This window comes from Pseudophryne corroboree, chromosome 8 (genome assembly GCF_028390025.1).
Source record: "Pseudophryne corroboree isolate aPseCor3 chromosome 8, aPseCor3.hap2, whole genome shotgun sequence".
Taxonomy (NCBI): domain Eukaryota; kingdom Metazoa; phylum Chordata; class Amphibia; order Anura; family Myobatrachidae; genus Pseudophryne; species Pseudophryne corroboree.
This window is the reverse complement of record NC_086451.1, coordinates 421,028,642-421,051,890: the sequence shown is the minus strand read 5'-3', so window position 1 is coordinate 421,051,890 and position 23,249 is coordinate 421,028,642. Positions and strand designations below refer to the sequence as shown.

Here is a 23,249-nt window from a genome sequence, read left to right as displayed (position 1 = left end):
TGCTTCAGAGGTTGGAGGAGCAGCAAAAGGCCATTCAAGCCTATACAATTGAGCACGATATAGGAGGTGGAATGCACCTGTCTCAAGTGCAGTGGAGAATGATTTCAACGTTGTGCAAGGTTCTGATGCCCTTTGAACTTGCCACACGTGAAGTCAGTTCAGACACTGCCAGCCTGAGTCAGGTCATTCCCCTCATCAGGCTTTTGCAGAAGAAGCTGGAGACATTGAAGGAGGAGCTAACACGGAGCGATTCCGCTAGGCATGTGGGACTTGTGGATGGAGCCCTTAATTCGCTTAACAAGGATTCACGGGTGGTCAATCTGTTGAAATCAGAGCACTACATTTTGGCCACCGTGCTCGATCCTAGATTTAAAACCTACCTTGGATCTCTCTTTCCGGCAGACACAAGTCTGCTGGGGTTGAAAGACCTGCTGGTGAGAAAATTGTCAAGTCAAGCGGAACGCGACCTGTCAACATCTCCTCCTTCACATTCTCCCGCAACTGGGGGTGCGAGGAAAAGGCTCAGAATTCCGAGCCCACCCGCTGGCGGTGATGCAGGGCAGTCTGGAGCGACTGCTGATGCTGACATCTGGTCCGGACTGAAGGACCTGACAACGATTACGGACATGTCGTCTACTGTCACTGCATATGATTCTCTCAACATTGAAAGAATGGTGGAGGATTATATGAGTGACCGCATCCAAGTAGGCACGTCACACAGTCCGTACTTATACTGGCAGGAAAAAGAGGCAATTTGGAGGCCCTTGCACAAACTGGCTTTATTCTACCTAAGTTGCCCTCCCACAAGTGTGTACTCCGAAAGAGTGTTTAGTGCCGCCGCTCACCTTGTCAGCAATCGGCGTACGAGGTTACATCCAGAAAATGTGGAGAAGATGATGTTCATTAAAATGAATTATAATCAATTCCTCCGCGGAGACATTGACCAGCAGCAATTGCCTCCACAAAGTACACAGGGAGCTGAGATGGTGGATTCCAGTGGGGACGAATTGATAATCTGTGAGGAGGGGGATGTACACGGTGATATATCGGAGGATGATGATGAGGTGGACTGGACATCTTGCCTCTGTAGAGCCAGTTTGTGCAAGGAGAGATTAATTGCTTCTTTTTTGGGGGGGGGTCCAAACCAACCCGTCATATCAGTCACAGTCGTGTGGCAGACCCTGTCACTGAAATGATGGGTTGGTTAAAGTGTGCATGTCCTGTTTATACAACATAAGGGTGGGTGGGAGGGCCCAAGGACAATTCCATCTTGCACCTCTTTTTTCTTTTCTTTTTCTTTGCGTCATGTGCTGTTTGGGGAGGGTTTTTTGGAAGGGCCATCCTGCGTGACACTGCAGTGCCACTCCTAGATGGGCCCGGTGTTTGTGTCGGCCACTAGGGTCGCTTATCTTACTCACACAGTCAGCTACCTCATTGCGCCTCTTTTTTTCTTTGCGTCATGTGCTGTTTGGGGAGGGTTTTTTGGAAGGGCCATCCTGCGTGACACTGCAGTGCCACTCCTAGATGGGCCCGGTGTTTGTGTCGGCCACTAGGGTCGCTTATCTTACTCACACAGTCAGCTACCTCATTGCGCCTCTTTTTTTCTTTGCGTCATGTGCTGTTTGGGGAGGGTTTTTTGGAAGGGCCATCCTGCGTGACACTGCAGTGCCACTCCTAGATGGGCCCGGTGTTTGTGTCGGCCACTAGGGTCGCTTATCTTACTCACACAGTCAGCTACCTCATTGCGCCTCTTTTTTTCTTTGCGTCATGTGCTGTTTGGGGAGGGTTTTTTGGAAGGGCCATCCTGCGTGACACTGCAGTGCCACTCCTAGATGGGCCCGGTGTTTGTGTCGGCCACTAGGGTCGCTTATCTTACTCACACAGTCAGCTACCTCATTGCGCCTCTTTTTTTCTTTGCGTCATGTGCTGTTTGGGGAGGGTTTTTTGGAAGGGACATCCTGCGTGACACTGCAGTGCCACTCCTAGATGGGCCCGGTGTTTGTGTCGGCCACTAGGGTCGCTTATCTTACTCACACAGCTACCTCATTGCGCCTCTTTTTTTCTTTGCGTCATGTGCTGTTTGGGGAGGGTTTTTTGGAAGGGACATCCTGCGTGACACTGCAGTGCCACTCCTAGATGGGCCCGGTGTTTGTGTCGGCCACTAGGGTCGCTTATCTTACTCACACAGCGACCTCGGTGCAAATTTTAGGACTAAAAATAATATTGTGAGGTGTGAGGTATTCAGAATAGACTGAAAATGAGTGTAAATTATGGTTTTTGAGGTTAATAATACTTTGGGATCAAAATGACCCCCAAATTCTATGATTTAAGCTGTTTTTTAGGGTTTTTTGAAAAAAACACCCGAATCCAAAACACACCCGAATCCGACAAAAAAAATTCGGTGAGGTTTTGCCAAAACGCGGTCGAACCCAAAACACGGCCGCGGAACCGAACCCAAAACCAAAACACAAAACCCGAAAAATTTCCGGCGCTCATCTCTAATATATACTGGTGGTCACTCTCAGCAAACTGCAAAACTAAAATGCACCACAGGTATAGAATCTAGATGGATAGTATACTTGACGACACAGAGGTAGGTAGAGCAGTGGCCTTCCGTACCGTACTGCTATATATACTGGTGGTCACTGGTCAGCAAAACTCTGCACTGTACTCCTCCTATACAATATACTGGTGGTCCCCAGTACCCACAATAAAGCAGTGTGAGCACAGATATATGCAGCACACTGAGCACAGATATGGAGCGTTTTTCAGGCAGACAACGTATACTGGTGGTCACTGGTCAGCAAAACTCTGCACTGTACTCCTCCTATATAATACTGCTGGTCCCCAGTCCCCACAATAAAGCAGTGTGAGCACAGATATATTCAGCTCACTGAGCACAGATATGGAGCATTTTTCAGGCAGAGAACGGATAAAACTGGTGGTCACTGATCAGCAAAACTCTGCACTGTACTCCTCCTATATAATACAGCTGCTCCCCAGTCCCCACAATTAAGCAATAAGCACAAACGGAGAGGACGCCAGCCACGTCCTCTCCCTAACATTTCCAATGCACGAGTGAAAATGGCGGCGACGCACGGCTCCTTATATAGAATCCGAATCTCGTGAGAATCCGACAGCGGGATGATGACATTCGGGTGCGCTCGGATTAACCGAGCCATACGGGAGAATCCGAGTATGCCTCGGACCCGTGTAAAATGGGTGAAGTTCGGGGGAATTCGGTTTCCGAGGAACCGAACCCGCTCATCACTAATGTATGCTAGGCTATACCTCGTTCAAACAGCAGATGAACATTACACCCCATTGGACTTGAGTATTTGACACAACAATCTTCCAGCATCAGTGAAAGAGAAGCCTCACAGCACTCCTACTGTTGCAAATGTTTAGACCTCAGATTGGCTACCTGTTGGCATAGCTTCTGCCACTTGACTACACCTGGACATGCAATAGATAAAGAATTAGTACTATGGGAGCTTTGACCAGGGGCATTCAATCACTTCCAGTGGTGCAAGTAGAAATATTTTCTTAGTGGTACTGAGTGTCGAAAAATGGGCGAGGCCATGTGTTGTGATGGGGCGTAGCCACGTGCTGCTAGTGGGAGTGGCTACATGACACTAGCGGCGTGGCCATACGACAGCCCGACAGCCCCCCCCCTTTTTTTTTTATCTGGAGGCTAGGCTAAAAATATATAGTAATGCCTCCAGTATATTAGAAATATATAGTGATACCTCCAGTATAATAGAAATATATTGTAATGCCCCCAATTTAATAGCAATATATAGTAATGCCTCCATTATAACAGGAAAATACAGCCACTGTCGCACTCCCAGTAACCCTGACAAGGTGGGAGGAGCCGTCATGCTGCCAAGCACCATGGTCTTGTTGCTTTGTGGCACATTATAATTGTGGTAATGGCAAAGTGTGTGGTAGTGGGTACTGCGTACCCGCTGCTGAATTCTTAAGGGTACTCCGTACCCGAGCGTACCCGCATACTTGCACCACTGACTTTTAACCACCCTTGGTGGCAGTTGTGTACTTTCCAGACCCTTCCCAGCTCAATAATGCCTCCAGCTGCTCACTGCTGGAGCAAACCTGGTGAAAACATTGTGAGAGGTGTAACGGCAGGAGGGGTCACCCTGAGCTCTATCTGCAATCAGTTATGGCAGAGTGGTTTGTGTCTGGAATACTGTGGGAGGCGGCAAGATGCGTGATACGGGCTAAGAGGCAAGATGAGAACCTTGGCACAGCTTGGATGGTTCCGTCTGAAGCAGGGTACCCATCTCCCTTCATTGGAGGAATAGCCCTATTATTACTGATTGTAATCAAATAATCCTAAAAACATAAAACATAGCTTCTGATCCTTTCCCTAACCTCTTCCTTAGTTGTTGCTGCTTAAATAAGATTCCTGATGGATCAATAAAGGGTCTATATATCAATACCCTTTAATGCCAAAGACAGAGGTCATCACTACTTTGTCTTATTTAAAAGAGGTCTACTGCAGAGAAATCCCAGGTTTCTCCTGTGGCCTCTCTGATTTTGGATGTTATTGCAATAGCCTGCAATGGTTACTGTGCAGAGGCTTAATTTATCAAGCGACAAAAAATATATATTTTCGCTGCTAGGTAGCTCCTACTTGAGACAGTGTTACCCATACACTTCAAAGGATGACCTACGACTCCAGAGTGGCCAGTGAGAGGGGTGAAAACCTACGCTTATGAACAGGGTTCTAGCCAGAGCTCCAAGAGGAGGCTTGGATGCATAAACTGCAGGCAAACTGTATTCTGTATGGCGGCCCCTTGCTGAGATCTGGGCCGCACCAACGGAGCCACCACCGGGCTTGGACTGGCCCACAGGGGTACAGTGGAAACCACTGGTGGGCGGCCCTACTGCCTGGGGGCCCACTTTATGCTCTAAGGATCAGTTTCCAGACTGTGCACTTGAATTATACATATGTTACCTTATACTGGACTATGGTGTATTTTCTACAGTGCATTGCTGTTATTAATCTGTTATTAATCTGGTACATTATCTTGCATGCAGCAGTTGAATTTACTGTATATATTTATGAAGGGGCCCAGACATTGCACTCTCTAATGGTTAGTCAAACCAATGAGGTGGCAGGCCACACCCTCTGCAGACTGGCCACACCCCTAACACAGGCCCCTACTACTGCATTCCCCCGGTGGGCCCTACATGCCCCAGTCCGACACTAGCCACCACTAATAACTTATGAGCTGATTCTGAGTCGCGGGCAATTGGCACACAATAGCGATGTTCACACGGTATGCACAAAGACGCTGTTTCAACAGACGGTATCAGACAGAAAAGTCTTTGGCCGTACTGGGAGGTGGCTAGTTGTGCTCACAAAAATGGTCCGCTCAGTGGGTGTATTATGAGAATGTCATATGCCTGTCAATGGAAGCAGTTACATTCACAGATGCAAGAATAGGAGACCATTATCAGATGGAGAAACTGCTCCTGCTATAGTGTTGTTGCAAGTTTCGTTGATGTGACCTCAGGAATACACAGGAGGCGAGACGGGGGTGCCGCAATGGGACCTCCCCTTCCGCCAAGACATGGAAAATCTCCTCCACCCCTTACTCAGGGACACAGACATCTCACCTGTGCCGCGAAGGTGGACGTCCCATTGTAACACCCCAGTCTCAGCTCCTGCACATGCCTATAGCTGCAACTCATGGGGGTGCATAAAGCGCACCAATCAGTCTTACAGCACGCACCAATCAGTCTTACAGCACGCACCAATCAGTATTATAGCACGCATGGGTGTTTTAAGTGGGCGACTCAGTCCTTGCATATAAGGCCACATGGATGTACACAAGAGAAGGAGTTTGTAGGCCATTTGTATAATCTCTCAGGCAGGCGACCGCCAATACCTGCGGCTGAGTTTGCTCCGTAATCAGACCCTTACCGTGGAAAGCACATCTCTATTAATAGCAAAACCGTTTCCCATTCTTCTATACCATGTGGGGAGAAAGGCGGTACAAGTCACCTGGGTACGAAATCAAGTTATGTTGCAAAAATAAGAATTTACTTACCGATAATTCTATTTCTCGGAGTCCGTAGTGGATGCTGGGGTTCCTGAAAGGACCATGGGGAATAGCGGCTCCGCAGGAGACAGGGCACAAAAAGTAAAGCTTTAGGATCAGGTGGTGTGCACTGGCTCCTCCCCCTATGACCCTCCTCCAAGCCAGTTAGGTACTGTGCCCGGACGAGCGTACACAATAAGGGAGGAATTATGAATCCCGGGTAAGACTCATACCAGCCACACCAATCACACCGTACAACTTGTGATCTAAACCCAGTTAACAGTATGATAACAGCGGAGCCTCTGAAAAGATGGCTCACAACAATAATAACCCGATTTTTGTAACTATGTACAAGTATTGCAGATAATCCGCACTTGGGATGGGCGCCCAGCATCCACTACGGACTCCGAGAAATAGAATTATCGGTAAGTAAATTCTTATTTTCTCTATCGTCCTAGTGGATGCTGGGGTTCCTGAAAGGACCATGGGGATTATACCAAAGCTCCCAAACGGGCGGGAGAGTGCGGATGACTCTGCAGCACCGAATGAGAGAACTCCAGGTCCTCTTTTGCCAGGATATCAAATTTGTAGAATTTTACAAACGTGTTCTCCCCTGACCACGTAGCTGCTCGGCAGAGTTGTAATGCCGAGACCTCTCGGGCAGCCGCCCAAGATGAGCCCACCTTCCTTGTGGAATGGGCCTTAACCGATTTAGACTGTGGCAGGCCTGCCTCAGAATGTGCAAGTTGAATTGTGTTACAAATCCAACGAGCAATCGCCTGCTTAGAAGCAGGCGCACCCAACTTGTTGGGTGCATACAGTATAAACAGCGAGTCAGATTTTCTGACTCCAGCTGTCCTGGAACATATTTTCAGGGCCCTGACAACTCCTAGCAACTTGGAGTCCTCCAAGTCCCTAGTAGGTGCAAGGCACCACAATAAGCTGGTTCAGGTGAAACACTGACACCACCTTAGGGAGAGAACTGGGGACGAGTCCGCAGCTCTGCCCTGTCCGAATGGACAAACAGATATGGGCTTTTTTGAGAAAAAACCACCAATTTGACACTCGCCTGGTCCAGGCCAGGGCCAAGAGCATGGTCACTTTTTATGTGAGATGCTTCAAATCCACATATTTGACTGGTTTTAAACCAATGTGATTTGAGGAATCCCAGAACTACGTTGAGATCCCACAGTGCCACTGGAGGCACAAAAAAGGGGTTTGTATATGCAATACTCCCTTGACAAACTTCTGGACTTCAGGAACTGAAGCCAATTCTTTCTGGAAGAAAATTTACAGGGCCGAATTTGAACCTTAATGGACCCCAATTTGAGGCCCATAGACACTCCTGTTTGCAGGAAATGCAGGAAACGACCGAGTTGAAATTTCTTTGTGGGGCCTTCCTGGCCTCACACCACGCAACATATTTTCGCCACACGTGGTGATAATGTTGTGCGGTCACCTCCTTTCTGGCTTTGACCAGGGTAGGAATGACCTCTTCCGGAATGCCTTTTTTCCCTTAGGATCCGGCTTTCCATCGCCATGCCGACAAACGCAGCTGCGGTAAGTCTTGGAACAGACATGGTACTTGCTGAAGCAAGTCCCTTCTTAGCGGCAGAGGCCATAAGACCTCTGTAAGCATCTCTTGAAGTTCCGGGTACCAAGTCCTTCTTGGCCAATCCGGAGCCATGAGTATAGTTCTTACTCCTCTACATCTTATAATTCTCAGCACCTTAGGTATGAGAAGCAGAGGAGGGAACACATACACCGACTGGTACACCCACGGTGTTACCAGAACGTCCACATCTATTGCCTGAGGGTCTCTTGACCTGGCGCAATACCTGTCCCGTTTTTTGTTCAGACGGGACGCCATCATGTCCACCTTTGGTATTTCCCAACGGTTTACAATCATGTGGAAAAAACTTCTCAATGAAGTTTCCACTCTCCCGGGTGGAGGTCGTGCTGAGGAAGTCTGCTTCCCAGTTTCCATTCCCGGGATGAAAAACTGCTGACAGTGTTATCACATGATTTTCCGCCCAGCGAAAAGTCCTTGCAGTTTCTGCCATTGCCCTCCTGCTTCTTGTGTCGCCCTGTCTGTTTACGTGGGCGACTGCCGTGATGTTTTTCCCACTGGATCAATACCGGCTGACCTTGAAGCAGAGGTCTTGCTAAGCTTAGAGCATTATAAATTTACCCTTAGCTCCAGTATATTTATGTGGAGAAAAGTCTCCATACTTGATCACACTCCCTGGAAATTTTTTCCTTGTGTGACTGCTCCCCAGCCTCTCAGGCTGGGCTCCGTGGTTACCAGCATCCAATCCTGAATGCCGAATCTGCTGCCCTCTAGAAGATGAGCACTCTATAACCACCACAGGAGAGACACCCTTGTCCTTGGATATTGGGTTATCCGCTGATGCATCTGAAGATGCGATCCGGACCATTTGTCCAGCAGATCCCACTGAAAAGTTCTTACGTGAAATCTGCCGAATGGAATTGCTTCGTAGGAAGCCACCATTTTTACCAGGACCCTTGTGCAATGATGCACTGTTTTTAGGAGGTTCCTGACTTGCTCGGATAACTCCCTGGCTTTCTCTTCCGGGAGAAACACCTTTTTCTGGACTGTGTCCAGAATCATCCCTAGGCACAGCAGACGTGTCGTCGGGATCAGCTGCGATTTTGGAATATTTAGAATCCACCCGTGCTGATTGTAGCAGTATCCGAGATAGTGCTACTCCGACCTCCAACTGTTCCCTGGACTATGCCCCTATCAGGAGATCGTCCAAGTAAGGGATAATTAAGACGCCTTTTCTTCGAAGAAGAATCATCAATTCGGCCATTACCTTGGTAAAGACCCCAGGGTGCCGTGGACAATCCAAACGGCAGCGTCTGAAACTGATAGTGACAGTTCTGCACCACGAACCTGAGGTACCCTTAGTGAGAAGGGCAAATTTGGGACATAGAGGTAAGCATCCCTGATGTCCCGGGACACTATATAGTCCCCTTATTCCTGGTTCGTTATCACTGCTCTGAGTGACTTCATCTTAATTTGAACCTTTGTAAGTGTTCAAAAACAAATTTTTAGAATAAGTCTCACCTAGCCTTCTGGCTTCAGTACCACAATATAGTGTGGAATAATACCCCTTTTCTGTAGTAGGAGGGGTAATTTAATTATCACCTGCTGGGAATACAGCTTGTGAATTTTTTCCCATACTACCTCCTTGTCGGAGGGAGACTTGGTAAAGCAGACTTCAGGAGCCTGCGAAGGGGAAACGTCTCGACATTCCCATCTGTACCCCCGGGATACTACTTGTAGGATCCAGGGGTCCTGTACGGTCTCAGCGCCATGCTGAGAACTTGTCAGACGCGGTGGAACGCTTCTGTTCCTGGGAATGGGCTGCCTGCTGCAGTCTTCTTCCCTTTCCTCTATCCCTGGGCAGATATGATCTTATAGGGACGAGAGGACTGAGGCTGAAAAGACGGTGTCTTTTTCTGCAGAGATGTGACTTAGGGTAAAAAACGGTGGATTTTCCAGCAGTTGCCGTGACCACCAGGTCCGATGGACCGACCCCAAACAAGTCCTCTTCCTGTATACGGCCATACTGTGCCGTTTGGAATCTGCATCACCTGACCACTGTCGTGTCCATAACATCTTCTGGCAGTTATGGACATCGCGTTTATTCATGATGCCAGAGTGCAAATATCCCTCTGTGCATCTCGCATATATAGAAATGCTCTATAGTCAATAAAATACTGTCCCTGTCAAGGGTATCAATATTTTTAGTCAGGGAATCCGACCAAGCCACCCTAGCTCTGCACATCCAGGCTGAGGCGATCGCTGGCCGCAGTATAACACCAGTATGTGTGTATATACTTTTTATTATATTTTCCAGCCTTGTCAGCTGGTCCTTGAGGACGGCCCTATCTATAGACGGTACCGCCACTTGTTTTGATAAGCGTGTGAGCGCCTTATCCACCTTAAAGGGTGTTTCCCAACGCGCCCTAACTTCTGGCGGGAAAGGGTATACCGCCCATAATTTTCTATCGGGGGGAACCCACGCATCATCACACACTTTATTTAATTTATCTGATTCAGGAAAAACTATGGTAGTTTTTTCACATCCCACATAATACCCTCTTTTGTGGTACTTGTAGTATCAGAAATACGTAACACCTCCTTCATTGCCTTTAACGTGTGGCCCTAATAAGGAATACGTTTGTTTATTCACCGTCGACACTGGATTCAGTGTCCCTGTCTGTGTCTGTGTCGACCGACTAAAGTAAACGGGCGTTTTAAAACCCTTGACGGTGTTTTTGAGACGTCTGGACCGTACTAATTGTTTGTCGGCCGTCTCATGTCGTCAACCGACCTTGCAGCGTGTTGACATTATCACGTAATTTCCTAAATAAGCCATCCATTCCGGTGTCGACTCCCTAGAGAGTGACATCACCATTACAGGCAATTGCTCCGCCTCCTCACCAACATCGTCCTCCTACCTGTCGACACACACGTACCGACACACAGCACACACACAGGGAATGCTCTGATAGAGGACAGGACCCACTAGCCCTTTGGAGAGACAGAGGGAGAGTTTGCCAGCACACACCAAAAACGCTATAATTATATAGGGACAACCTTATATAAGTGTTTTCCCTTATAGCATCTTAATATATATATATAAGCATATCGCCAAATTAGTGCCCCCCCTCTCTGTTTTAACCCTGTTTCTGTAGTGCAGTGCAGGGGAGAGCCTGGGAGCCTTCCCTCCAGCCTTTCTGTGAGGGAAAATGGCGCTGTGTGCTGAGGAGATAGGCCCCGCCCCTTTTTCGGCGGCCTCGTCTCCCGCTCTTAACGGATTCTGGCAGGGGTTAAATATCTCCATATAGCCTCCGGAGGCTATATGTGAGGTATTTTTAGCCAAAATAGGTATTCATTTGCCTCCCAGGGCGCCCCCCTCCCAGCGCCCTGCACCCTCAGTGACTGCCGTGTGAAGTGTGCTGAGAGGAAAATGGCGCACAGCTGCAGTGCTGTGCGCTACCTTTAGAAGACTGAGGAGTCTTCTGCCGCCGATTCTGGACCTCTTCTTACTTCAGCATCTGCAAGGGGGCCGGCGGCAAGGCTCCGGTGACCATCCAGGCTGTACCTGTGATCGTCCCTCTGGAGCTGATGTCCAGTAGCCAAGAAGCCAATCCATCCTGCACGCAGGTGAGTTCACTTCTTCTCCCCTCTGTCCCTCGTTGCAGTGATCCTGTTGCCAGCAGGACTCACTGTAAAATAAAAAACCTAAGCTAAACTTTCCTAAGCAGCTCTTTAGGAGAGCCACCTAGATTGCACCCTTCTCGGCCGGGCACAAAAATCTAACTGGCTTGGAGGAGGGTCATAGGGGGAGGAGCCAGTGCACACCACCTGATCCTAAAGCTTTACTTTTTGTGCCCTGTCTCCTGCGGAGCCGCTATTCCCCATGGTCCTTTCAGGAACCCCAGCATCCACTAGGACGATAGAGAAATATACTGACGGATATTAATTAAAGGCATGCAATCCCGTCCCCCCTGAGCACGGAATGGGAGGTAATGTTTATTGTGCCGGATTCCAATCCTTTCCTGGTGCAATACTATATAATATGCATGAGATACGCAGCTCACTCACCCCTTGAGGAACTGCATTAGTAATTATCTCTTACTCAAGGATAAACAGACACGTTACATCTTCGGGAAGTGTTGTTGGGATTACTGCAGTTATTAACCAGGGACTATTCCTTAAGGGAAGAGTGTGGAGTGTTCATAATCATTTATTAGGGGCAAGCATGATCCTCTTCACACTTGGGGAAAGCGGGATGGAAGAAAATAATTATTTGTTAATCAGGGATAAGGAGGCTCCAGAAACCATGGAGATAATAATTATTGACGTGGGATAGGGAAACATCTCACGGCTGCAAATATTCATTATTATTAATTAGGGACAGACTGTCCTGTCCAGGAGGCAAGACAAGAGAAATCCGATCATTATTTAGGATAAGCCAGGCATTGCACCTTCCTTGGTTATTTGTGTATTCCATGTGAATATAGTGTGTCAGTGGAACACGATGCAAAGCTGCGGATCTCTCCTGTGATATAAGAGGACTGAGTTGTCCCAATGATGTATGAACCTGTATTTCCATAGCTTGTCATGGCAGCACAGAGGTCCCTAACAATGATTAATGGCAGGAGGAGTGCTGTGTCGGCAGCACGGGAAGAGCTGATTTATCTGCTTCATTTTTTTTTTTTTTTACATTTTGCCAAGTGGAGGATGACAGGGATTCAATAACGTACAGGTATTTCTCTTTTACTGTGTGCAGCGCTGCTGCCTGACCCAATACACTCACTGGCTGCAAAATGCAGGGTGCAAGGAGAGGAATGCCACACTGGGCCTAATGGGGCACGTAAAACCGAATGGGCCAGAGCACAGTTCACGTAATAAACTATTTCCAGGAACAGAGCTCCCTTAAGAATTACAGCTGGCAGAGAAATAAAGGGGCAAAATGAAATACAGTTGTGGCGGTAACGTAATATAATATCTAAGGGTGATATTAACTGTACCCTTCATCGGTAAGTCTGCCTGTCTCGCCAACGACAACGGGTCACGTCTCCACTTTGGGATCCGGTCTGAAGATCGACAATGTCTAGGTCGACAATGTTTAGGTCGACTACTATAGGTTGACAGTCACTAGGTCAATAGGGTTGGAAGGTCGACAGGGTTTCTAGGTCGATATGTGCTAGGTCGACAGGTCAAAAGGTCGACATGAGTTTTTCACATTTAAAAAAAAAACTTTTTCATACTTAACGATCCACATGGACTACGATTGGAACGGTAATCTGTGCCGAGCGAAGCGAGCCATGCGAGGGGACACGGTGCACTTATTGGGGTTCCCGGTCACTCTACGAAGAAAACAACACAAAAAACCCCCTTTCTCTGACGTCCTAGTGGATGCTGGGGACTCCGTAAGGACCATGGGGATATAGCGGCTCCGCAGGAGACAGGGCACAATAATAAAAGCTTTAGGATCAGGTGGTGTGCACTGGCTCCTCCCCCTATGACCCTCCTCCAAGCCTCAGTTAGATTTTTGTGCCCGGCCGAGAAGGGTGCAATCTAGGTGGCTCTCCTGAGCTGCTTAGAATAAAAGTTTAAGTTAGGTTTTTTTCTTTCAGTGAGACCTGCTGGCAACAGGCTCACTGCTACGAGGGACTTAGGGGAGAGAAGTAAACTCACCTGCGTGCAGGATGGATTTGCTTCTTAGGCTACTGGACACCATTAGCTCCAGAGGGAGTCGGAACACAGGTCTCACCCTGGGGTTCGTCCCGGAGCCGTGCCGCCGACCCCCCTTGCAGATGCCGAAGTTGAAAGAGGGATATTTGCATTCTGGCATCAAGAGTAAATGTGATGTCCATATCTGCCAGACGAAGACACGACAGTGGTCAGGTGATGCAGATTCCAGACGGCACATGGAAGTATTGCCGTATAAAGGGGCGGTCCATCGGACCTGGTGGCCATGGCAACAGCTGAAAAATCCACCTTTTGTTACCCCAAGTCACATCTCAGCAGAAAAGGACACAGTCTTTTCAGTCTCAGTCCTTTCGTCCCCATAAGGGCAGGCGGGCAAAAGGGCCAGTCATATCTGCCCAGGGGTAGAGGAAAGGGAAGAAGACTGCAGCAGGCAGCCCATTCCCAGGAACAGAAGCCCTCCACAGCTTCTGCCAAGTCCGCAGCATGACGCTGGGGCAGTACAAGCGGACTCAGGTGCGGTAGGGGGTCATCTCAAGAGTTTCAGCACGCAGGGGGCTCACTCACAAGTGGACTCCTGGATCCTACACGTAGTATCCCAGGTGTACATTGGAAATTCGAGACGTCTCCCCCTCACAAGTTCCTGAAGTCTGCTTTACCAACGTCTCCCTCCGACAGGGAGGCAGTATTGGGAACAATTCACAGGCTGTATTCCCAGCAGGTGATAATCAAAGTACCCCTTCTACAACAAGGGAAGGGGTATTATTCCACACTATATTGTGGTACTGAAGCCAGACGGCTCGGTGAGATCTGAAATATTTGAACACTTACATACAAGCGTTCAAATCAAGATGGAGTCACTCAGAGTAGTGATAGCGAACCAGGAAGAAGGGGACGATATGGTGTCACTGGATATCAGGGACGCTTACCTACATGTCCAAATTTGCCTTCTCACCAAGGGTACCTCAGGTTCGTGGTACAGAACTGTCACTATCAGTTCAGACGCTGCCGTTTGGATTGTCCACGGCACCCCGGGTCTTTACCAAGGTAATGGCCGAAATGATGATTCTTCTTAAAAGAAATATGGACGCTTTCCTGATAAAGGCAAGGTCCAGAGAACAGTTGGAGGTCGGAGTAGCACTATCTTAAGTAGTTCTACGACAGCACGAGTGGATTCTAAATATTCCAAAATCGCAGTTTTTTCCGACGACACGTCTACTGTTCCTAGGGATGATTCTGGACACAGTCCAGAAAAGGATGTTTTCTCCCGGAGAAGAAAGCCAGGGAGTTATCCGAGCTAGTCAGGAACCTCCTAAAACCAGGAAAAGTATCAGTGCATCATTGCACAAGGATCCTGTGAAAAATGGTGGTTTCTTACAAAGCGATCCCATTCGGTAGATTTCACGCAAGAACCTTTCCGTGGGATCTGCTGGAAAAATGGTCCGGATCGCATCTTCAGATGCATCAGCGGATAACCCTGTCTCCAAGGACAAGGGTGTTTCTTCTGCGGTGGCTGCAGAGTGCTCATCTATGAAAGGGCCGCAGATTCGGCATTCAGGACTGGGTCCTGGTGACCACGGATGCCAGCCTGAGTGGCTGGGGAGCAGTCACACAAGGAAAAAATTTCCAGAGAGTGTGATCAAGTCTGGAGACTTCTCTCCACATAAATATACTGGAGCTAAGGGCAATTTACAATGCTCTAAGCTTAGCAAGACCTCTGCTTCAAGGTCAGCCGGTATTGATCCAGTGGGACAACATCACGGCAGTCGCCCACGTAAACAGGGCGGCACAAGAAGCAGGAGGGAAATGGCAGAAACTACAAGGATTCTTCGCTGGGCGAAAAATCATGTGATAACACTCTCAGCAGTGTTCATTCCGGGAGTGGAAAACTGGGAAGCAGACTTCCTCAGCAGGCATGACCTCTACCCGGGAGAGTGGGGACTTCATCGGGAAGTCTTCCACATGATTGTAAACCGTTGGGAAAAACCAAAGGTGGACATGATGGCGTCCCGCCTGAACAAAAAACTAGACAGATATTGCGCCAGGTCAAGGGACCCTCAGGCAATAGCGGTGGACGCTCTGGTAACACTGTGGGTGTACCAGTCAGAGTATGTGTTCCCTCCTATGCCTCTCATACCAAAAGTACTGAGAATCATAAGAGGGAGATGAGTAAGAACGATACTCGTGGTTCCGGATTGGCCAAGAAGGACTTGGTACCCGAAACTTCAAGAGATGTTCACGGAAGACCCGTGGCCTCTACCTTTAAGAAAGGACCTGCTCCAGCAGGGGCCTTGTCTGTTCCAAGACTTACCGCGGCCGCGTTTGACGGCATGGCGGTTGAACGCCGGATCCTGAAAGGGCATTCCAGATGAAGTCATCCCTACCCTGGTCAAAGACAGGAAGGATGTAACCGCAAAACATTTTCACCGCATTTGGTGAAGATATGTTGCGTGGTGTGAGGCCAAGAAGGCCCCTACAGAGGAATTCCAACTGGGTCGTTTCCTACATTTCCTGAAAACAGGACTGTCTATGGGCCTAAAATTAGGGTCCATTAAGGTTCAAATTTCGGCCCTGTCGAATTTCTTCCAGAAAGAACTGGCTTTAGTGCCTGACGTTCAGATGTTTGTAAAAGGGGTACTGCATATACAGCCTCATTTTGTGCCCCAGTGGCACCTTGGGATCTCAATGTTGTTTTGAGTTTCCTAAAGTCACATTGGTTTGAACCACTCACCACTGTGGACTTAAAATATCTCACATGGAAGGTGACGATGCTATTAGCCCTGGCTTCAGCCAGGCGTGTGTCAGAATTGGCGGCTTTATCATATATAAAGCCCTTACTTAATTTTTCATTCTGACAGGGCAGAATTGAGGACTCGTCCTCAATTTCTCCTTAAGGTGTTTTCTGTTTTTCACATGAACCAACCTATTGTGGTACCTGCGGGTACTAGGGACTTGGAGGACTCCAAGTTACTTGACGTTGTCAGGGCCCTGAAAAATATGTTTCCAGGACGGCTGGAGTCAGAAAATCTGACTCGCTGTTTAGCCTGTATGCACCCAACAAGATGGGTGCTCCCATCTTGTTGCCACAGCCAAAATCTGTAAAAGCCCATTCCAAAAGGAAGGGGGCTCATCTTGGGCGACTGCCCGAGGGGTCTCGGCTTTACAACTTTGCCGAGCAGTTACTTGGTCAGGGGCAAACACGTTTGCTAAATTCTACAAATTTGATACCCTGGCTGAGGAGGACATGGAGTCTCTCATTCGGTGCTGCAGGGTCATCCGCACTCTCCCGCCCGTTTGGGAGCTTTGGTATAATCCCCATGGTCCTTACGGAGTCCCCAGCATCCACTAGGACGTCAGAGAAAATAAGATTTTACTTACCGATAAATCTATTTCTCGTAGTCCGTAGTGGATGCTGGGCGCCCATCCCAAGTGCGGATTGTCTGCAATACTTGTACATAGTTATTGTTACAAAAATCGGGTTATTCTTGTTGTGAGCCATCTTGTCAGAGGCTCCTTCCTTGTTATCATACTGTTAACTGGGTTCAGATCACAGGTTGTACGGTGTAATTGGTGTGGCTGGTATGAGTCTTACCCGGGATTCAATATCCTTCCTTATTATGCACGCTCGTCCGGGCACAGTATCCTAACTGAGGCTTGGAGGAGGGTCATAGGGGGAGGAGCCAGTGCACACCACCTGATCCTAAAGCTTTTATTATTGTGCCCTGTCTCCTGCGGAGCCGCTATATCCCCATGGTCCTTACGGAGTCCCCAGCATCCACTACGGACTACGAGAAATAGATTTATCGGTAAGTAAAATCTTATTAAAAACCTCATGTCGACCTTTTGACCTGTCGACCTAGCACATGTCGACCTATAAACCATGTCGGCCTTCCAACCCTGTCGACCTAGTGACTGTCGACCTATAGTGGTCGACCTAGACATTGTTGACCTAGACACTGTCGATCTAATGATCCACACCCCTCCACTTTATCTCTCTCAAAGGCTTAATATGTCTGCCCCCCACCTCCACCCATCCCCCTCAGGGAAGGTCAGTGGGGCAGTTGGATGACCCAGTCTGCTACCTGGTCCAACTGTTATCTTGGTCAGTTAGGTGTTGATGCGGTTGTGCCGACATGTAAAAAATTAGGGGCCTATTTATAAATGACTGCAAAATGTACCCATTAATTAATATCTATTACTGTATTAATGCTATTTCTCATCAGGATCCTGATTTCATTGGTTCTGCAAGTAATGTTACATTACTGTAACCCTACCCTCAATACCTTGAACGAGAGCTGTCTATGTATTCTATTAAGGGATGGTTACCTAATAGCTGTGCCTCCACTCAAGCTATGTGTAGTATTTAACTACCGTTAAGGCTTGCTTGAGTAAGCCTGATCTCTATCCTTAGGGGATGATTCCCTTATATCATAGATATATTATCTAATATACCTGTCTCTTTCTTCCAGGATCTTCAGATCAACTTCCAGACGGACCAGACACACATGGCAAGTATAACATTTTAATGACCAGTACCAAATGGATTAAGTATACATTAACATTTCATCAATTACACATTCCCCTTTAAGTCATTAATCCATGCTAACCCCCGGTCAATTAGGCCTATACACAGTACCTGCATGCAATACAACAAATCCTTTTTCTTTTCAACACACCCTTAGGTGTTAGAGTGACCCGGGTACTCTTAATATGATAGTGCACTATAAGGGCCCATAAACTTCCTAAAAATAACAGCAGTTAATACAGAATGTCTGACACTATGTTTTAGTATCAACTATCAGTTCTCCCTCCAGTTAAAGAGAAAGATGTTTGGCTCAGTCTACTTATGGTAGCGATTACTTTCTCCTATAAGGTTACTTATAGTTCCTCCTTGGCAGATAACAGAAAGTATCTATTTAGCTCATAGATAGTAACATCAACAGTTGATTACCAAGGAATCTGTATCCTTTCCTCAGTAAAAATGTTACTGTAGTTGTCCAGTATTAAACTAAACTCCTAAGAAGCTGGTATGATAAACCTTTGTTATGCTGCATCCTTGTGTCCATTTGAAGTAGCTGATGCTTTCTATAGTTCAGAGCATATATAGCTTTTCGATTCCTGTATGCCTCAAATTATTGTTGTCTCTTAGGATGAGTCTATATTAAATATATCTGCAAGAGATGGTTTCTCTTATCATAGTCACAGCGAGCTCAAATCCTTTAACTTTAAAACTAATAGTCTCTTACGTGTCAGTCCTTCTTACGGGTTCACGAATATACATATAACACAGTTGTATTAAAGTGCCACAAGCTAGTCCTTGAATCGGGATGATAGTCTAATCCTTTGTGGCTAAGAGGCTTTAACATTCATCCAATGTCACTGTAGTATGGCTACCTTTAATGTCCTTGACTCTAATTCTGCTAATTCAGGGGCATAAATACACACATTAGGTGGCAGCTTTAGGGTGTTACTTTCTATTTAGCGCTGCGGAACAATGTCTCTGGCTCTCCTTTGACTGATGTGATGCTGATATATGGGGGAGTTTTAAAACTATTTATGAAGCGTTAAACAGTTCAAGTTTCACTCCACTCCTCCTGTTACATATATATACCCAGTGCTTTCTACCTTCTCCTTAGCACTATGATTAAGCCATACATGGAACTGTAATTATAGGTCACTCTGACTACTGTGACCCATTACTATCCTCCTGCTTAATAGCCATTATTGCGGCCTAGCCCTGGAGTCCTTAGTCCCAATATGAAATTGACTATGTACAATAGTCACCTATGGCTTGCTGTGCTTAGTGTAGGGGTAATATAAATGGCTGGATTATGCACTCACACTTCTACCATCTAGTGATGCTGCTGCAGGATGCTCCCCCCGACTCCTCCCTTACACTTACAGCCACACAGAATGGAGCCTCTGCTGCTGGTCCTGGCTTCTTTGTTGTGGCTGTCAGAGTCTGTGCCGGTAATAGGTAGGAAGGAACCCTCTCTGCCTCCCTGTCACAGGTGCGCCTTTCCAATACTGCTGGGTGAGTTGACTAGCGCTGATCTTGGGTTCTATGAACAGTTCTGAGTCTCAATGCTGCTGTCACCACCTTTACAGTAAGGAAGCCCTGTTCTGGCTACACACACTAAGCCCCCTCCGGCCGCCGCAATGTATACTGCTCAGCTCTAATGCGGGCGACGGCCGGAGCAGCAAAAAACTATGTCCTCTCACCAAGGGATATGCAGTCTCTCCCTCAGCTACACTCACAGCACCTCTCCACCCCTCTCTAGTAGTCACATGACCCACTCTGAGGTGATGCCCCGCCCACTGGCAATCACCCCACTAGGTGATTGACAGTTAGGAGCACAAGGACATTAACCCTTTAGATACACTGTGAAACCATAAAATAAGCCTTCATTGTATTCACCACTACATTTACATCAATGTACATACAATTACATATATGTGAACTGTATTATTTACCTCAAAACATGCATACAGTATTACAACATCCATTAACTTTTATATGAATAATATATATGCTTATACTCCATTTTAGTCACCATATTATAACTACCTCAGTATAAGTGTCGTTTAAACCCTAAATCAGGGTTACATTACACTTTTTTCAGTTACATAATTTCCCATTCATTGTGAAGTGATGTCACCTCAGCTCATTGTGATGTCAGCCCTCCTATACTGTATAACCTCCCCACCTGCCAGCTGTCAGCCACACCTTAGCTATAATGAAAGGTGATAGGATCAGTCTTCGGATGGACCCAAAGCTACTTAAAGTACCCTCCTGTGCCCGCGTGGCACTACTCCCAGGACGGCCAAGACCCCTCATGGGGTGCATGGAGTCCTCTTTGATGCGTGTGGAACCCCCTGTAAAGCGCGTGGAGCCACCTGCGAGGCCTATAGAGCCCTTTCATCAATTCATGGAGCGCTTCTACAGGCATATACGACGGGATGCTGTCCCAATTCCACCTCGCACCCGTATTCAGCTCCGCAATGTCTCTGTAGGGCCTACTCCACCTCTTCCATCTCTGCCCCCCTTGAGGCACGTGGAGCCCCCTGTGAAGCCGGTGGAGTCATCTTTGAGGCCTGTGAAGCCCCCTGTAAGGCGCGTTATGTGCCCTGCGAGGCCTGCAAAATTATCAGTGACGCCTGTGGAGCACCCTGTGAGACGCATGAAGCCCCCTGTGAGGCCTCTGGAGGCATTATATCACTTCAACGAGCGCGCCCATGGCTGTATACCACAAGATGCTGTGCCACTTCCACCTCGTACCCGTGTACAGCTCCCCAAGATTCCTCCGCTGCCCTCTCCACCCCTCCACCTACCCCCCCTAAGACTTCCGGATATTCTCTGTGTCCTCCGCTCCAAGTGATGCCATCACTCCCCACCACCCCTCCTATATACAGTCACCTCCTGTCAGTCACATCCCCCCATGTGATAATGGACTAATAACACCCAGTCTAATATGAAACATCACAGGACGTGATCTAACCATCTTGTACAAGACATCTGTAACACCCTGTGGTGTCCTGGTCACCGGAAAAAGGAACCCAGAAAGGACAGTCCGTAAGTAGAGAGTGGCGCATTTGTGTCCAAACATTAGTTAGTTAATGTGGAACTTAATATGATTAATATATTAATTATGCTGCATTTAATTGCTAAACACCGCAGATATAGAATATATGGCTAAATGTACTGAGTGGTGCTGCTCAAAGTTGACAAGTCTTCGGCCTCTGTATTTAAAGGTAAAATAATATATAAGTTACAAAACACTCCTGGTTTTGCATTTATTATTTTTATTATTATTATTATTATCATTATTATTATTATTATTATTATCATTATTATTATTATTATTATTATCATTATTATTAATGCCCCTTTAAATCCAGCGGTTGAAGGTGTGGTGGCTGTGAAAAGCGCCGCTCAGCACAGTAATGCGGCAGTGTCAGAGGTTAGGAGAGGTGATGCTTTCTCATATACACTAGTGAGGATACCAGGGGCCAGATGTAATACAGTGCGGTGCAGCCAGAGCTCTCGGATTCCGTCCGAACTCGTACTTTTTGTAACCAAGTTGGTTTTGCCTTGTAAATAATTGCTGCTTTAAAGAAAGTTGGTTCTGCCTTGTAAACGATTGCCGCTTTAAAAAACGTACTCGTTCAGACGGAATCTCAGAGCTCCGGCTGTCTCACACTGGACCCATATCTAGAGATCTCATGTATATAGAGTCAGTAATGTGTCTCCCAGAGAAATACCCTGGGATATCATCACATCTTATTTATTCTTCTCTTTCTCCATCTCTCTGTAGCCATAGGAGACGGCACTTATTGGAGGCCCTCAGAGGACCTGCTCAGGGGAAGTCTGACCATGGAATACAGATGTGACATACAGATGTGGGCAGAGCGCGGCAGTGACATGAGGATTAGAGGAGACAGGCCGAACACATGAATGAGTACATCACAGAAGTGTCGCCTCCTTACTTCCAGAAACAACTCTTTATTTGAATAAACGTTTTCTGGTTTTCAACTGAACTATCGCTGGGTTTAGTATCATTTATGGTGTAAGTAAGGTAGCGTGAGAGAGAGAAAGTATCTGGTGGGGTGTGTGTGTGTGTGTGTGTGTGGGGGGGGGGGTAATGAAGGGGTAAGATGGCTGTCTGACTGGTGCTTGGGGGTTGTAGCAGCTGCTACCGTCAGCCAGACACTTACAGGTGTCTGGCAGCTTGTCTCTGAACCAAGGGGTAATCCTTCTTACTGGGTCTGTGCTGCAATAGAAGATGTGGGGCAAGTAAAAGGAGGTGCGATTTCGGGAGCTTGTCGTGTTATAGCCTCTATGGTAATTTGTCACATGGGACCCTATTCAGGAAGGATTGCAAATTCTGCTTCATGGCCCGACCCCATTTTCATCATTCCGGTGTGGTGGTGGTTGGGAAGGGGGGGGGGGGGGGGGGTTTCCCAGCATTTATGGAGATGCTAGGCTGCCCCTGGAGACTTGTCTGGCTACATTGCTGGCTCCTACACTGTGAAAGGAGCTGGGTGCTGCATGTAATGTCCCAGTGCAGCACCCAGCTCCTGTCAATGTGGAGGAGTCGACATGTTGCACAGCTGAATGCAGCTGTATTTTAGCGTTGGATGGCTATCGCTTCCACACAATTTGATGGCTGCTACCACTGGAAATCCACCATCAATCGGAGACAACGCTACCATAAAAAGAAAAACACTGAAGGCGCTAAACTTTTGCCATCGATGGGAGAGAACCAGATGGTTTGCCGCCATCGATGGTGCGGAAGAGCTTGATGGTGGTTCTTCTTTTTTTTACTATAAGGTGCCTGGACACGGAGCATAACTTTGCCCCCTAACTCCCATGTGGTCCCCGCCCCCAGGTTCTGACTGGTCCATGGACCAGTCAGTGAAAGAACAGTGATGACCATTGGTTGGTGAAACCATTGATGGTCACCCATCTATGGTTACTTGCCAAGTCACTATTGATGGTAACCGTTGATGGCAAACACACCGATGGCCATCTCTAAGTCTAGGAGAAGTTGTTTACATTCCTAGTTATCAGTGGCAAAACTATAAATAGTACAGGATGTGTGATACACACAGGCCCCTGAGTAAAGGGGGTCCATTCCATCAATCATACACCCAGGATAAGGTCTGACTAGGCTACCATTGATGCTATATATTCAGTGATTTCTTCTCCCCCCCCTTAAGTTATGGATAAATATATACTAGATTGGCCCAACTACCTTGAACAATTGTATTCTATGGCTGTATGAAGAGACTTCAAAGACAGAGGTGTAACTAAGGAGGGTGGGGAGGGGGTCGAGCAGGGCATGTGCCCTGGGCGTCATGGCAGGCCCAGCAGAAGGGGGCGCCGGGGGCCAGGATATCGTAGCTGCTCTGCCCGTCCACCTCTGTCA

The 23,249-nt window shown here is 47.5% G+C and overlaps 1 long non-coding RNA gene across 4 annotated transcripts in view; it reads left to right on the top strand.

The window, feature by feature from the left end:
- Nucleotides 1–21,858, top strand: part of LOC134947888 (uncharacterized) — a 37,205-nt gene extending 15,347 nt beyond the window's left edge. Inside the window, exons 1-3 of one of the 4 annotated variants that reach the window (XR_010182836.1) lie at nt 17,247–17,422; nt 17,790–17,828; nt 21,636–21,858. This is a non-coding gene — a long non-coding RNA (uncharacterized LOC134947888). The other 3 variants (XR_010182835.1, XR_010182837.1, XR_010182838.1) reach the window with 3 other exon arrangements.
- Nucleotides 21,859–23,249: the final 1,391 nt, after the last annotated feature.